The sequence below is a fragment of the Triticum urartu genome, chromosome 5A (assembly GCF_056163025.1).
Source record: "Triticum urartu cultivar PI428250 chromosome 5A, HENAU_Tu73, whole genome shotgun sequence".
Taxonomy (NCBI): domain Eukaryota; kingdom Viridiplantae; phylum Streptophyta; class Magnoliopsida; order Poales; family Poaceae; genus Triticum; species Triticum urartu.
This window is the reverse complement of record NC_141877.1, coordinates 19,917,546-19,932,280: the sequence shown is the minus strand read 5'-3', so window position 1 is coordinate 19,932,280 and position 14,735 is coordinate 19,917,546. Positions and strand designations below refer to the sequence as shown.

Below are 14,735 nucleotides of genomic sequence, written 5' to 3'. Positions count from 1 at the left end.
TATAAAAAGTGCTTTACGGGCTTATCAGAAAAAAGAGAATTAAGCTAGAAAATGATCATTTAGTAAGAAGCAAGATATTATCGAGTTCAACATCATCATGAAATTACAAACACTCAGTTAGTTCATTAGACCACAAAACCTAATAACTACAACATTAAGTTCAAAAATAAGAGCACGAACACAAGAGAGGAAGTACTAATAGCAGGAACATAATAAGAAAGCAAAAGCCAGGCATACTGACGGTAGAGGCGGTCAAACTACAAAGCAACAGCTATTAGGCATACTAATTAGTAGCTCTGTCCAACTGCCTTGTCGGTTAACTTCATAGGTGCGCTTAGATGATCAACCGCGTGGCCTTGGTGTGAAAGCAACTGGCGCAAGCACATCATGCTCTTGTGCCTGAGACCGTCTTTTTATTTGAATAATCTCAGCCCATGTGGGAAACTAAAGCATGATGGCACAAACTTCAGAAGATGTCGTGTACTCAAAGATGACTTGAATTAGATGGTTCTACAAAACAGATAAAAATAAAGATCATTACTCTATTGATAAGTAAGGAAAAGGGAACAAATAACAAACATCTACTTCGGATTTGCTAGTGTTAATAAACCATTAAAGATTACTGAGTGTACAAAAAATGATGTGCGGTCAGTGTGAAGATTGGCTTAAGTGTCTTGCCTCGTTGGAGGGACGCGCTGCGTGTTTATATAACAGGGGCGCACCTCCCTGGATATAGCGCATACAATTGGTCGGGATTACAACTTGTGAACCAAGGAAAGAGAGGGAGATATAAGGTTGCGGTTACAGAAGGATAGATATCGATCCTAACAACCTAGCCGGAGCTACATGCTACGTTACAATATATGTCACGTTACAATATGTTTAACACCCTCCCTTAATCACAACTTGGTCAAGTTGAGATTACGCTTGAATTCTTCAAAATTCCTTGTTGGTAATGCCTTGGTGAATCCATCTGCAACTTGATCTCTGGAATGAACAAAACGGATCTCCAATCTTTTGTTAGCAACTCTTTCTCGAACAAAGTGGAAATCTATCTCAATATGTTTTGTTCTTGCATGAAAGACAGGATTAGCAGCCAAATACGTGGCACCAAGATTGTCACACCAAAGACAAGGAGCTTGACTCTGTCTTATACCAAGTTCCTTGAGCATGGACTGTACCCAGATTATCTCAGCTGTAGCATTTGCTAATGCTTTATATTCTGCTTCTGTGCTTGACCTTGAGACAGTGGCCTGTTTCTTTGCACACCAAGATATGAGATTAGGTCCAAAAAATATTACAAAGCCACCAGTTGAGAGTCTATCATCAATATCTCCTGCCCAATCTGAATCTGAGAAGGCACTAACATGGGTAGATGAAGACTTGTTAAAGCTAAGACCAACATTCACAGTGGCTTTCACATATCTGACTATACGCTTTGCAGCAGTCCAGTGATTTGTAGTAGGTGCATGAAGAAACTGGCAGACTTTGTTAACAGCAAATGAAATATCTGGTCTAGTAATTGTCAAGTACTGAACTGCACCTACCAGACTTCTGTATTTGGTGCTATCTTCCTAATTCAGGAGTTCTCCTTCTGTAATAGACAATTTTTCTGTACTAGACAAAGGGGTTGGTGATGGCTTACATCCTTGCAGTCCAACTCTTTTAACAATATCATTGGCATACGTCTCCTGAGAGAGATGCAGTCCATCTCCAAGTTTCTTGACTTCAATGCCTAGGAAGAAGTGTAGATCTCCTAGGTCTTTGAGCACAAATTCTGCACCCAAGTCCTTTAACAACCCTGTCACTGCATCATTAGATGAGCTGGTAACAATAATGTCATCGACATAGATAAGCACAAATATAGCTGTGTTTGACTTATTGTAGATGAACAATGATGTATCAGACTTGGGTGGAATAAAACCAAGTGACTGCATTTTCGGACTGAGTCGTGAGTACCAGGCCCTGGGTGCTTGCTTGAGCCCATATAGTGCTTTGTCAAGTTTGCAGACATGAAAGGGAGTGTTCTTGTTTTCAAACCCAGGAGGTTGCTTCATATATACTTCCTCTTCCAGAACACCATGGAGAAACGCGTTCTGAACATCTAGCTGCCTGAGAGTCCATCCCCTGGATACAGCAATAGACAGAACCAAGCGAATAGTTGCAACTTTGACGACAGGACTAAAGGTGTCCTCGTAATCTAAACCATACCGTTGCTTGAAGCCTTTTGCAACAAGTCGAGCTTTGTAGCGATCAATAGTTCCCTCAGACCTTTTTTTGATCCTGAAGACCCACTTACAATCAATGAGATTTTTACCTTGTTGTGGGGGAACTAAGTGCCAGGTGTTGTTTTTCAGAAGTGCCTTGTATTCTTCATCCATAGCCTGTTTCCAATGTGTGTCACCAAGTGCCTCATGCAAAGACTGTGGTTCACCTGTGGAACATGCCAGACCATACTTGAGAATTTTTTTTATAATTAACAGGTTGAGTTACCCCTCTTTGGAGACGTGTCCGAGGTGGTGTAGCAGGTGTTGTAGCAGCAACAATCACAGAAGATCCTGGAGAATCAGCAGCAGATCCCCCTGGTGATCCCGAGGCCGGTGATGGAGCAGGCGCCTCTGGATCAGGATTGTCTGCGGCTGAAGGGCGTGATGAAGCAGCACGGTGCAGCACAGAAGATCCGGGCGTCGCGGCATCCCGAGGAGCAGATGGGGTGGCGCCAGATTCCGGACCAGATGGGCGTGTCAGAGTTGCAGCGCCGGCAGCGGTCGACTCACGGGAGCCCACGCCGGTCGGTTGGTGCGGACGCCGCGCATAACAGCGGAGGGAGTCAGGGAAGCGACTTGGAGGCCGCCACGTGGCAGTCGTTGATTGGTGCGGGTCGGAGAAGGGCTCCGGCTTGATGGAGGCGCGCCGCGTGGCCGAGCTGGAGTGGTCGGGGCGGTCGCTGGGCGGTCGCTGTCGGGCAGATCGCTGGCACCTGCGGCCCGCGCGCGTGCAGACGGGGTGGATCCCGAAGGAGATAGCCTGTCGCCCAGATGAGGAGCCGATCCCAATGTAGATCTGTCCCCCAAATCCCTGCACATGAAATATTGCCCTGTTTGTGCTATTTCTTCATTATTTTCAAATCTGTTTGCTGCATCGCCTTTGCTGTGCTATTCTGCATCATCACACAATTCATCCAAGGTATTAGGAGGATTAGTCATGTGATCATTACAGTTGTGTTCCCCATGATTCCCAATGAGACTTGGAGGTAGAAGGAGAATTTCTTTGCGAAGGAGTGCACCGACATTGGGGTGTAGATCAGCGAAAGGAAATTTGGTTTCATCAAAAACAACTTCATGAGATATGTAGACGCGTCCAGTGGGAACATCTAGGCATTTTACGCCCTTGTGTTGGGGACTATAGCCTAAGAAGACACATTGTGTAGATCGAAACATAAGTTTACGCTGATTGTATGGCCTGAGATTTGGCCAGCATGCACAACCAAAGACACGAAGCGATGTATAGTCTGGTTTGGTATGGAGGAGTCGTTCAACTGGAGTTTCATTGTTGATGACTTTACTAGGCAACATGTTAATGATGTGAACGGCGGCTAGAGAAGCTTCGTCCCAAAATTTAAGGGGCATGGATGCGCCAGCTAAAAGAGCAAGGCCAACTTCAACAATGTGTCTGTGTTTGCGTTCAGCAGACCCATTCTGTTGATGGGCATGAGGGCATGACACTTGGTGAGAGACACCGAGAGTTTGGAAAAAGGAGTTTAATTTTGCTATCAAACTTTCGTTCAACGAGAGCTTGGAAGTTTTGAAACACTTGAAAAACATTGGATCGTTTCTTAAGAAGATAGATCCAGGAGTACTTGCTATAGTCATTGATGAAACTAACATAGTATGTGTGTCTACCAACTGAACTGGGGCAGGCCCCCATACATCAGAAAAAATGAGTTGCAAAGGTTTGGTAGAAATACTATTAGAAATTGGATAGGGTAGCTGATGACTTTTAGCTCTTTGACAAGAATCACAAATGGTTTCAATATCACGCTCTCCAACATATGGGAGCTTATTCTTCCTAAGAAATCGTTCAACTAAAGAAAAAGATGCATGCCCTAGTCTATCATGCCACCTCGTCGTTGAGAGTTTGGTGACACCATATGCTTGCTTATTGAATCTTCTAAACTCCGGAATCAACGGGTAAAGCCCTTGAACGCATCTACCTCGGTAGAGAACCTTCTTCATTGTCTGATCCTTGATCAAAAAGAAGAAGGGGTGAAACTCGAGAAAACACATGATTGTCAATAGCAATTCGATGGACAGAAAGAAGATTTTTAGATGCACTAGGGACATGTAGTATTTTTCTGAGATGAATTGGGCGATAAGGGGTTTTAACAACTGAATGACCAACATGTTTGATCCTCATACCTGCTCCACTGGCCGTGTGGATCTAATCTTGACCATGCTATTTCTCCCGCATGGTTACTTTCTCCAACTCACCAGTGATGTGGTTTGTAGCACCACTATCCATGTACGAATTTGTGTCTACACCATATGAAGCTTCGGCAGCACCAGCAACTTTTTCGTCCTGGGAGGAGTCACCTTCATCTTCCTCGAACCTGTACTAGCAGTCTTTGGCGGAGTGGCCCAGCTTTCCGCATATCTGACAGAGGAAAGCATCGGGGTGATTCTTGGAGGAGGAACGACGGCCCCTGTTGTTGTTGGAGGAGGGTCGTCTGCCAGCACCGGTGTGAGGAGCACCGCCACCGTTGTTGTTGCTGTAGTTGCCGCCACCATTGCCTTTGCTCCTGCCGTGCGGCGGACCACGGTGGCGGGAGCCACCACGAACAACGGCGTTGGCGGAGGACTTGAAGCCGCTACCGTTGCTGCCTTGGAACATTGCCACGCGCTGATCAAAGTTGCTCATCTGAGCGAACAGATGATCGAGCGTGACAGGGTCAGTGCGGGCGTCGAGGGCCGACACCAGTGGCTGGTACTCCATACCCAGCCCGGCGATGATGTAGGAGATCTGTTCGTCCTCATCTAGAGGCTTGCCGGCAGCTGCTAGCTCGTCGGCGAGGCCATGCATATAGGCAAAGTAGGCGCCCACCATCTGCGTGCCCTTCTCTGCATTGGAGAGGGCGACATGGATATTGTTCACGCGCGATCTAGACTGGGACGAAAACATGTTCGCCACCGCAGCCCAGAGCTCGTGCGCCTTGTGGATGTTGGTCACCTGGACAAGAACTTCTCTGGAAAGATTAACCAGCAAATATGCCAATACCTGCTGATCTTTCCGTACCCAGACTTGATGAAGAGGGTTCGGCGAGGCTGATTCCTTGCCGTCTTTGTCCTTGGTGGTGATGAACTTCTCTGGTTCTTTGGCTGTTTCTTCAGCATAGCCAAAGACACCAGCCCTGATCAGCTGTGGCGTGACCTGCGCACGCCAGAGGACGTAGTTCGTCCGGGTGAGCTTCTCCGTAACCTGACCATTGAGGCCGGCCAGAGGAGCGCTGGTGGAGGAGGAAGACATGGCGAGCTCGTGGATTGAAAACGATGGATGCTAGATATATAGGAAGAGGTAGGCTCTGATACCATGTGAAGATTGGCTTAAGCGTCTTGCCTCGTTGGAGGGACGCGCTGCGTGTTTATATAACAGGGGCGCACCTCCCTGGATATAGCGTATACAATTGGTTGGGATTACAACTTGTGAACCAAGGAAAAAGAGGGAGAGATAAGGCTGCGGATACAGAAGGATAGATATCGATCCTAACAACCTAGCCGGAGCTACATGCTACGTTACAATATATGTCACGTTACAATATGTTTAACAGTCAGACTATCGATACTCTTTAGCCTATATAACCTAGGTGTACGTCATCCCTTTCTCTACAAAGTACAATTTAGCCGTCCTTTATTGTTATTGTTGAATCAAGAAACCAATGGAATGATAAATGGATACATTGAACTTACACGAAAGGCCACCAGATATCTCAAAGAAAAGATTGCTGATGTAAACATGTCTATGCCAACATGTGGATTTTTATTTGAGTAGATGTCACTAATTTCAAAGTTAATATCTGGTATAGTGGAAATTCATGTAGGTAGTAAAAATGTGGTGGCGGAACTGAATTATACAATAAATGCATATGCATATATGAAACACAATCTCTGTCTGTAATCCAAATATATGAAATCTGCTTATAATCTTGATCCAGGGCAGCCGGTAGGTCTCTAAGCTGCTTTTTTTAAAAGGGAGATAACCAAAAAAAACTAATAATGATTGTAGCTACATCTTTAATCTGTGAAGTGATACACATAGCCAACGGCCCTTGAAGATCACATGGCTAAGGTGCATGTCAATATCAGCTTTTATGCAAGTAGAAGCGGCACACTTCATTCACACTGCACTATGATAGCAGTATGTATACATTGTGTAGATACCATTACTGAAGTATAGTGATAAGAAAAGAAACATGATTACTGCACATTATTTATTCCTAATTTATTATATTTGAAGCCCCACAGAAAAAAAAAGTTGTAAAGATCACCATGTATGTTGACATGTTCACTAAATCTTGAACTATAGTCAGTTCATAATTTAAAAGCATTATCTCAGGGGCTTGAACTAAGAAAAAAAATGAAGAACCAAATATTAACTACATGGGCAGGTTCACAACATATAATCATATATATAGCAGCAACTCTTATAGATCCTTCCTAATACAGACAATAGAAATATTTTGGAGAGGGTATTGAAGATAAATTAAATTTATTTGGTTCCTAGCCATTTATGTGGGGTTACATGATGTATTCAACGGCCATGAAAATAGTGCAAGGAATTTAAGGATACAGAGCTATACATGGAATTGAAGGATAAAGAGTTACTTGTCTGCTGAGTGGGTTCAGAGCGACGAACGTGAATGGTGTCAAGGAGGTCAACAGTCACACTGCCAGATCACTGTAGTTCCGTTGCTGGACACCATAATCGACGGTGGCGTCCTCTACTGGTTTGATTCAAACTATCAATGGTATGCCTCATTCCCTATATAAACATCTGGGGATAAATTCATCTACAGGGTCAAAACAGATGCTGGATTAACACGTATTCAGAACCTGGAACCAAGGAAATTTTTGCGCAACTGTGGAGTAAGCAAATCGAATGTATATCATAATGCGATTTGTCGCTTGCATGATATCTGCAACTGAGTTGAATGTAAATCATAATGCGCGGCATGCCATCTACAGTTAAATGTATATCATAATGCGTTTCAAGCCGACGCATCAAAAGAACAGTGCATTGAATGCCATCTACAACAAATAGTTAGAAATTAATCACCAGGAAAAGAATAATCAGGAGAGGACAAAGCAACCTCGAAAAGAAAAACTACCAACAGATATATGAAAGAGAGACAGAATACATGCAATTAGCATGATGCTGGTAGTGTATGGATATACGCCCCCTCTCCCTACACGAAATCATTCATTATTCGAGCGAAAGCACTATTCCAAGAAGAATAAATCGACTATCTCGTTTTATGATTATACCAAAAGGATATGCACAGACGAAGGCAGCTGAACCCAAAACAAACAAAAAGGGCACCACACTGCAAAATATAAGACCATGATGGTACACAGATATCTCAAAAGGCCCCAGCAGAGGCATACCCCTAAGGGTAAACGTTATTCTGTGTTTCAATAGTGCATTCTACAACTTTATCTTCAGTAAGTATTTTTAGCAATTCTCTTAATGCACATGAGACAGAACATCATATAGTTGTCCATGAGTAAACATGTGAACTGCTAGCTTTTTGGATAATAAAAAATCAGCAGGCCACAATTCAGAAGAGTGAACTGGGAGGACTATTGCAATTGCTATATCGGAATCATACATCCAAGAAGAATAGTGGGCACCAAGATTATTGGAAGAACACGTCAGCAATGAAAAAGATACTAAAAGGATTTATAATATCACTTGGTCGCTATAATAATAGTTCTGGTTACCTTGCTAACATTTAAAATAAAAAGTGTGTAGTAGATAACCCACTAATCATGCATAAGACATAAACTGCTCAATAAACAGAGGTATGAAATACTTAGATTAACACCTGAATTGCTTCAGAGTCATAAGGGATGATACATTATGTATGTGCCTGATATCTGAATCTTAGAATAGCATGTAGACTTCCTTTTATCTATTTGGAGTGCCAAAAAAGTAGGAATTTGTTAATTGTAAATCATATGAAGTTACATCATGAAATTTATTATAAGCATTCTTTCTTGCAAAACGTAATGGAATACCAATTTGAAACCCAGTAAGGTGCCAAAACAGTAGTAAATGAGTAAGAACAGTAGCCCTCTGTTCTAGCCAAATTAGGGAGCTCACTGATCCATGGTGTTGCACTTCTACAACAGTACCCAGATTTGATAAGCTTGCAGAGTACACTTTCTATAGAAAAAGTGAAGGGATCAATCTTATTATTATTTCTTCTACATATAATAAAGTAATACAAAAAACTACATGAAAGTTAAACTGATGCAATAAAAAACTTTGAGCTCGGAACTTAAGCCCTGGATCAACTAATCTAGCATGGTAGCTTATTCTTCTTAATGAAAGCACATATATTTAAGAACTGCTAGTGAATCACAACTCCACCTAATTTTGCAAACCAAACCATGAATGGGAGCAAGCATCACCTTTGTAGAGAGAGTGGCACAAGGGGGCTCTGCTTCTCATGATGAAGTGCAGAATTGAGGAACTGATCCTTTGGTTCAGAACCCTCTCTTACTATTTACGTCAAAGCAAATAGAGAAATGAAATGCAGCTATTATTAGTTTCCCCACCAACCACAATGCAACTATAGTTGTCCATCTATATGAACCACACTAAAACATCATGGATCCACAACAAACCAAGGAGTAGCAGATTCTAAACCCTTAATTATAATGGATACTTTTCATATTGTACATCTCAACCAGGTAATAGGCCATTCTTATTGCATATTAATGCTCGGTTTAAATCAGTGTGTGACTGCCATATGACCCTAAAATATTGCTCTGAGAAATACCATGATATAAATCTAACCATAAACATGAACATACTGACAATATTATTACCTTGTCAACCTGAAACTCTTCAATCTACAATATGGCTTCTGTGCTAGAATTTACTTCTGTACATAATGGGGTCATGTCAAACATTTAGTGATAAAATATTATTTACCAGGTTTTGAGTATCACAATGGGCACCTGAGCCACGACAGCGAGGCAACCACGGCGACGGCAGCGTCCAGATCAAATCCAAAATTGGAAGGGAGAAGGGGGTGAAGTGAGCACATGGTCGGACTGGCCGCCGTCTTTCGGCCACGCTCCTCCTCCTGCATACAATGAGCATATAAAGACCACATCCTAAAATATATATTTTTAGTCCAACGGCAACATGCTACGATCAACTGCAGAATTTTTGTGGCACTTATAGGAAAGATATTAAAATAGTATGTTTGACCATCAATGAACTAACAAAACAGTGGTAACTTATATGTTCTGTAAAATTAAGTCCGCTGTCAAATTCACAGATACATGACTATCCTCCAAAAAAAATATGAACCCGATATTATTAACTAAACTATGGTTCAAATCTCTACTCCTCAAAAAAATTAGTATCAGTTATCTGGAATTAAGGAATCAAATGGTAAAGCGGTAACAGCATAGGTCATATTGAGGAGGTTGATGGTGAGTTAGGTTTAGCAGGTGACCTTGATGGTGTTAGGTGACAGGCTGAACAACATCCTTGTTCGGCTCCGTGGTAGCCTAGGCATAATGGCATCGCCTTCCTCATGCGCGGAGGCGAGCTATAAATTGGTAAGTCAACCAACTGTCTCAATCCTTAAAATACCAAAAAGAGTTTGATTTCTAAATATACTTCACTCATGACACATTGCTAACCATTTGTACAACATCCTACAGACATAGTTATGCTAATCCACCATCCAAGATTACGCCACAACGCAAAACAAATTACCTTTATTTTCGGATCCAGCAGCTCTGGAGGACAGCACCTCTCCCCTTGAGATCCACCCCCCTGCAAGTGCAAAAAACAACTCATTGCCACAAGATCATAAAGAAAGTGAACTCCGTTGTCTGAAAGATAAAAGAAAGTGATATGCTTCTGAAAACACGCATGCCATTATTCTCCAGCAGAAATGAAGTATACATCTTAATCATGAAATAAACAAATATTTATCTTGACGCACTAACATAATAACCACTTGTTATTCTGATCCAATATAGGTAGAACAATTATTTCGTACTTGGTGCCAATTGCCAGGTTTATTCTATCATCAGTATTTGCAAAGTTGGAAAGTGGTTTAAACAGACTGATAGTCAATAAGAGATGCAGAAACTAACCAATGTTGGTTTGGTTGTACGGTTCCAGAAGGAGTGATAGAAGGGTAACTTGTTTAATTGGTCAGTTGCAGCTTTGACTAATCGAGGCTCACTACCACCTGAAGAAATCATGAATAGTTCATGCAAGAGGAATGAAATTAGACTGTATACATTATTCTTATCACAAAAATAAAATGGTGATGCAGGATATTATCCCAAAGAATGCACAACTCCCTGGTACATAATCACAAAAATCACACTCAAAAGAATGTATTTGTACATACCTAAATTTGTACTCCACAGTCCTGCTAGAGAATCTAGATACTTATTATGTTGATGTCGTAAACATAAGAACCCTACATATTCAGGTTAACACTGTCTAAGGTAAACATACATAGTTCACAAGCATATCATAAATAAATTAGCTTCCATTCCAAAATGGAATGCTACATTGCAAGAGAAGTAAACATATATAATGCTATAACTGGAGAGCCGCAACCTCAGATCTCCCAATAACCAGCAGATGCACATCATTGCTCTGCCATCCAGCTGTGAATGGTGCCAACATGCCATGCCCCTTAAACCTGGAAAGGCCATGCTTTCAAAGTCAGTTGTGGCTTCTAAATATATCGAATGAAAACCTGCATATGCCCGAGTGCATAACAGAGCAAAATTATGGGATAAATCCACAGATATAATATAATAATAAATTTATAATAGTAAAAGAAGATCATTTATACCCATTTTCGTCAGTTGAGTTAGTCTGAGAAGACGATGCTGAACTGAAACATCTGACGGATGCATCTGATAAACTCTCTGCATGCCCTTGTAAGCTCCCTGCGCTGGTTAAATATTTCACTAATTTGCTTGCCTGTGAAAGTGCAAATTAAGGAAAATGGAATAAATGACCACACACGAGCTGCTAGTCTTCGGCAATGGCAAAACTTGGCAGGTAAGATGTGAAATCTGAACGGCAGAAAGGGAATCTCACTATTGGATGTCTTTTGTCATGTTTTTCGACATGCTTAAGATCACCAAGTCACCATGGATGCATGTCTGTTAGGTCATTAGGAGTGCGAGCAGCAGTAAACTAACGTCAAAGGAAGAAGCCTGAACAATACAAAACAGAAATAGAAATGTACTACATCTTCCGAAAGGATGACTAACACCAAAGCACATATTCAATCTGTATCCACTCTTAAATATAAAATAACAACTAAAAGACACAAGAACTTAACAGAACAATCAACAATTAAATATCTGGTTGTCGCATAATTACAAACTGGAAGCTGGGAACGACAGGAAAATAAATCTAATACCTAAGAACAACACTTTGATTTCACTGAACTGCAACCACGATATGCACAGATCCTCCCTTTATTTTATATAAACAGTTGTGTGATCTGTTTAACCCTTAAGTCAAATGGCCAAAGCAGGGATTAATAAAAATAGACTAACAAATAGATCATTTAATTACTCTAACCAGATCCGAGCACCTAATGGACCCATCCATAACAACCTATCTAGATCTATGCACTCCAGTAGAGAGAAAAAATGCAACAAATAGGTAAAGAAGAAGCTCACCAACCAGAAGCATGAACGATGCAGTCTCTTGAAGCAGCAACAGACGACAGGACGATCGAAACGGTGAAGGAACAGAAAAAACGACGACAGCAACAAACCTACATCAAAAAAAGATTCAGAAAACAGGAGAACCAAACAAAACAGTTGACAATAAAACACGAATTCCTCCTATATAATTAGAAACTGGAAGCTAGGAGCTGACATGATAACCAAATTAATCTGGTACCCAAGAATAACATCTTGATCCAAAAGACTACAACCGCAACAAGCATAGACCTTCTGTGCTCTTTTTCTAATCAACCATGTGACCTATCCATTCCTGTGATTACATTGCTAAGCAAGGACCAAATTAATCTAGCACTTGAGGACAACACTCTAATACAAACAACTGCAACCACAACAGGCATAGACCACCCATGTTCTTAACCAACCATGCAACCTCCCTGACCGCCAAGGCAAACAATTAAGAAAGGACCAATGAAAACAAATAAACAATGACACCATCTAAGAATCCAACAGAAGCCCACGAATAACCTGTTCCCCCACATCTCTTTTGCAAGGCCGAATCGATTACAAACAAATCCAGCCCCTGAAAATAGTACATTGATTCCAATAACGTCAGAACCACACCCACAGCAACATAGATTGTCTTCTATTTCCCCAACCAACTTGTCAGATGTCCAACCCCGAAGATAAATGGACCAGGAAGAGCTTGGGCTAACCAATCCATTCAGGCAGACAATTTCCAAGAACAGAGCCCATGCACAATCCATCTCATCACCTTCACCTAACAAGCTCCAATCAAGCACCTAGGAATGGCTCCTAAACCCACTGAACAGCAACCACGAAAGTCACAATCCGTAAAATTAACCAGGCATGTGATTCATGCAACTAATCCTTAAGACAAAGAACTAAAGCAGGGACTAACCCGAATGGCAACAAATCTGCGTCAAATTCTAACCTAATGTAATCCAACAATTAATCCTCAAGAGAAACACCTAAATCTGGGACTAACCCAAATCAATAGTCAGACCAGTGAAATATCTTAAACCAACAGAACCCAACTACAGCAGTCCACGCCAAACCCATAAGCACCAAACAAATACAGAAAGGCAACAAAAACTAACACGAATCTATGCATTCGGCCGAGCCTCCGGCAAAGCAACGAAAAACCGAGGGACCCAAGCAGATCCCCTAATTTCACCAAAGGAAACCGACGACATCCAGGCTCGAGTAGCTAATGCATCCAAAAAAATGCCGCATCCGACCAGCCAACACGTCCAAAAAACTACTGGAGCCCCACATAAGCATCAGACAAGAGGACTGGAAAGGAGGAGGAGAAAAGGGGTTGACATGCAGAACCAATTCACCCCCTGTCGCTGCCGTCATTGGTGATGGCCGCTGCTGCCGTCTGAGGCTAAGGGTCGCTGCTGGACACGTGCGTGCACCTGTGTACCAAAAGTAGCAGCAACATGAGGGGAGGGGAGGGGAGGGGCCAAAAACAGCAGCAGCATGAGGGGAGGGGAGGGGCCAAGAGCACCTTGACCAGCAGCAGCAATGCTAGGGTTAGGGTTGGAGCAGGGGGGAAGGGCGGCGTCTCGAGCAGGCCATGGCGGGAGCACACTCAGAGGACGAGGTCGGACGATGGCGCCCGCAGATCTGCGAGCCCTTGGCCGTCGCCAAACCTGCTCGCTCTACTTCTTCTCTTCCCTTCCCTTCTCATGACGGGAGGGGGGAGGTTGCGGGCGGCGTGGCGCGAGGGAGACGAGGAGAGAGGTCACCGCGGCGTGGTCTGAGGGGCGTCGGTGGCAGCGATGTGAGCGGGGCGGCGGCGATGCGGGTGGGGCGGCGAGGACTGAGGGACGGAGAGGGAGGGGAGAGGGCGGGGCGAGCGGTGGCTGGGACACGGGAGGACGAGGGAGGGGGCGCGAGTGCAGGGTGGGGAGCGGCTAGGTCATCTCCACGCGAGTGGTCAACTTTTATACACCTGTAGGCGAAATGACGAAAATGCCCTCAGCGGGGCAACGAATTTACACGCGGTGGCAGGAACGAGAGGTAACTATTCATTGCAATAGTGTCATCAGTTTGATCCAGCGGCTGAGATCAATCCGGGGCGAGATCGGACGGTCCAAATCGCATCAAGCCACCCGATCCAACGGCCAAGAATCCAAATCGCTGAGAGCGCCCAAGAGTTACTGGATCTCTTATTTCTCGATGCCCTTCGGCGGTTGACTCCCCAAGTTTCAAGCTACAGGTTTTTTTTCTCATCTTGGTATACAGGCGCTGATACGACATGTTTTCCTCTGATTTTTGTATATGGGTGTTGATGCCCCAGGATTTCCTCTGATCTTGCTATATGGGCGCTCATGGAGGGACTACGTATGGGAACGTACATAATACAGCACTTGATACGCAAGACTCTCCCGTAAGTACAGCTGCAGAATTTTGATACAGCAATGGCAAAGTACGTGGATTATAGGTTCACCTGCACCAAATCAGTATGATTTTAGTCAGAAAACATCAGTCATCAGATCCTGAGTTAGACTACCTAGACGCCAAGAGATCACGAGCCTCCTCCTCTACGCTGGTATGGATGCAAGATGAAATCACGTACACAACTGGCTCACTGGTGTGTATGCTTCTTTCTTAGATTGGGCCCTAATTTATTTGTCTCTATATTATATATTATGTTGCTGATTAATCCTTTTACCCCTGATGCACTTTTGGGACAAATTAAAAAAGAGATTTATATTCATCATGGCTACAGTATATACT

The 14,735-nt window shown here is 43.0% G+C and overlaps 1 long non-coding RNA gene and 1 pseudogene across 1 annotated transcript; both read right to left on the bottom strand.

The window, feature by feature from the left end:
• Positions 1 to 210: 210 nt before the first annotated feature.
• On the bottom strand, positions 211 to 6,031 carry LOC147967582 (uncharacterized). The gene is made up of 2 exons (XR_015603179.1): positions 5,964 to 6,031; positions 211 to 510 (listed from the first exon to the last, which is right to left on the bottom strand). It is a non-coding gene; the product is annotated as an uncharacterized LOC147967582 (long non-coding RNA).
• On the bottom strand, positions 4,902 to 5,040 carry LOC147967583 (small nucleolar RNA Z247; annotated as a pseudogene).
• Positions 6,032 to 14,735: the final 8,704 nt, after the last annotated feature.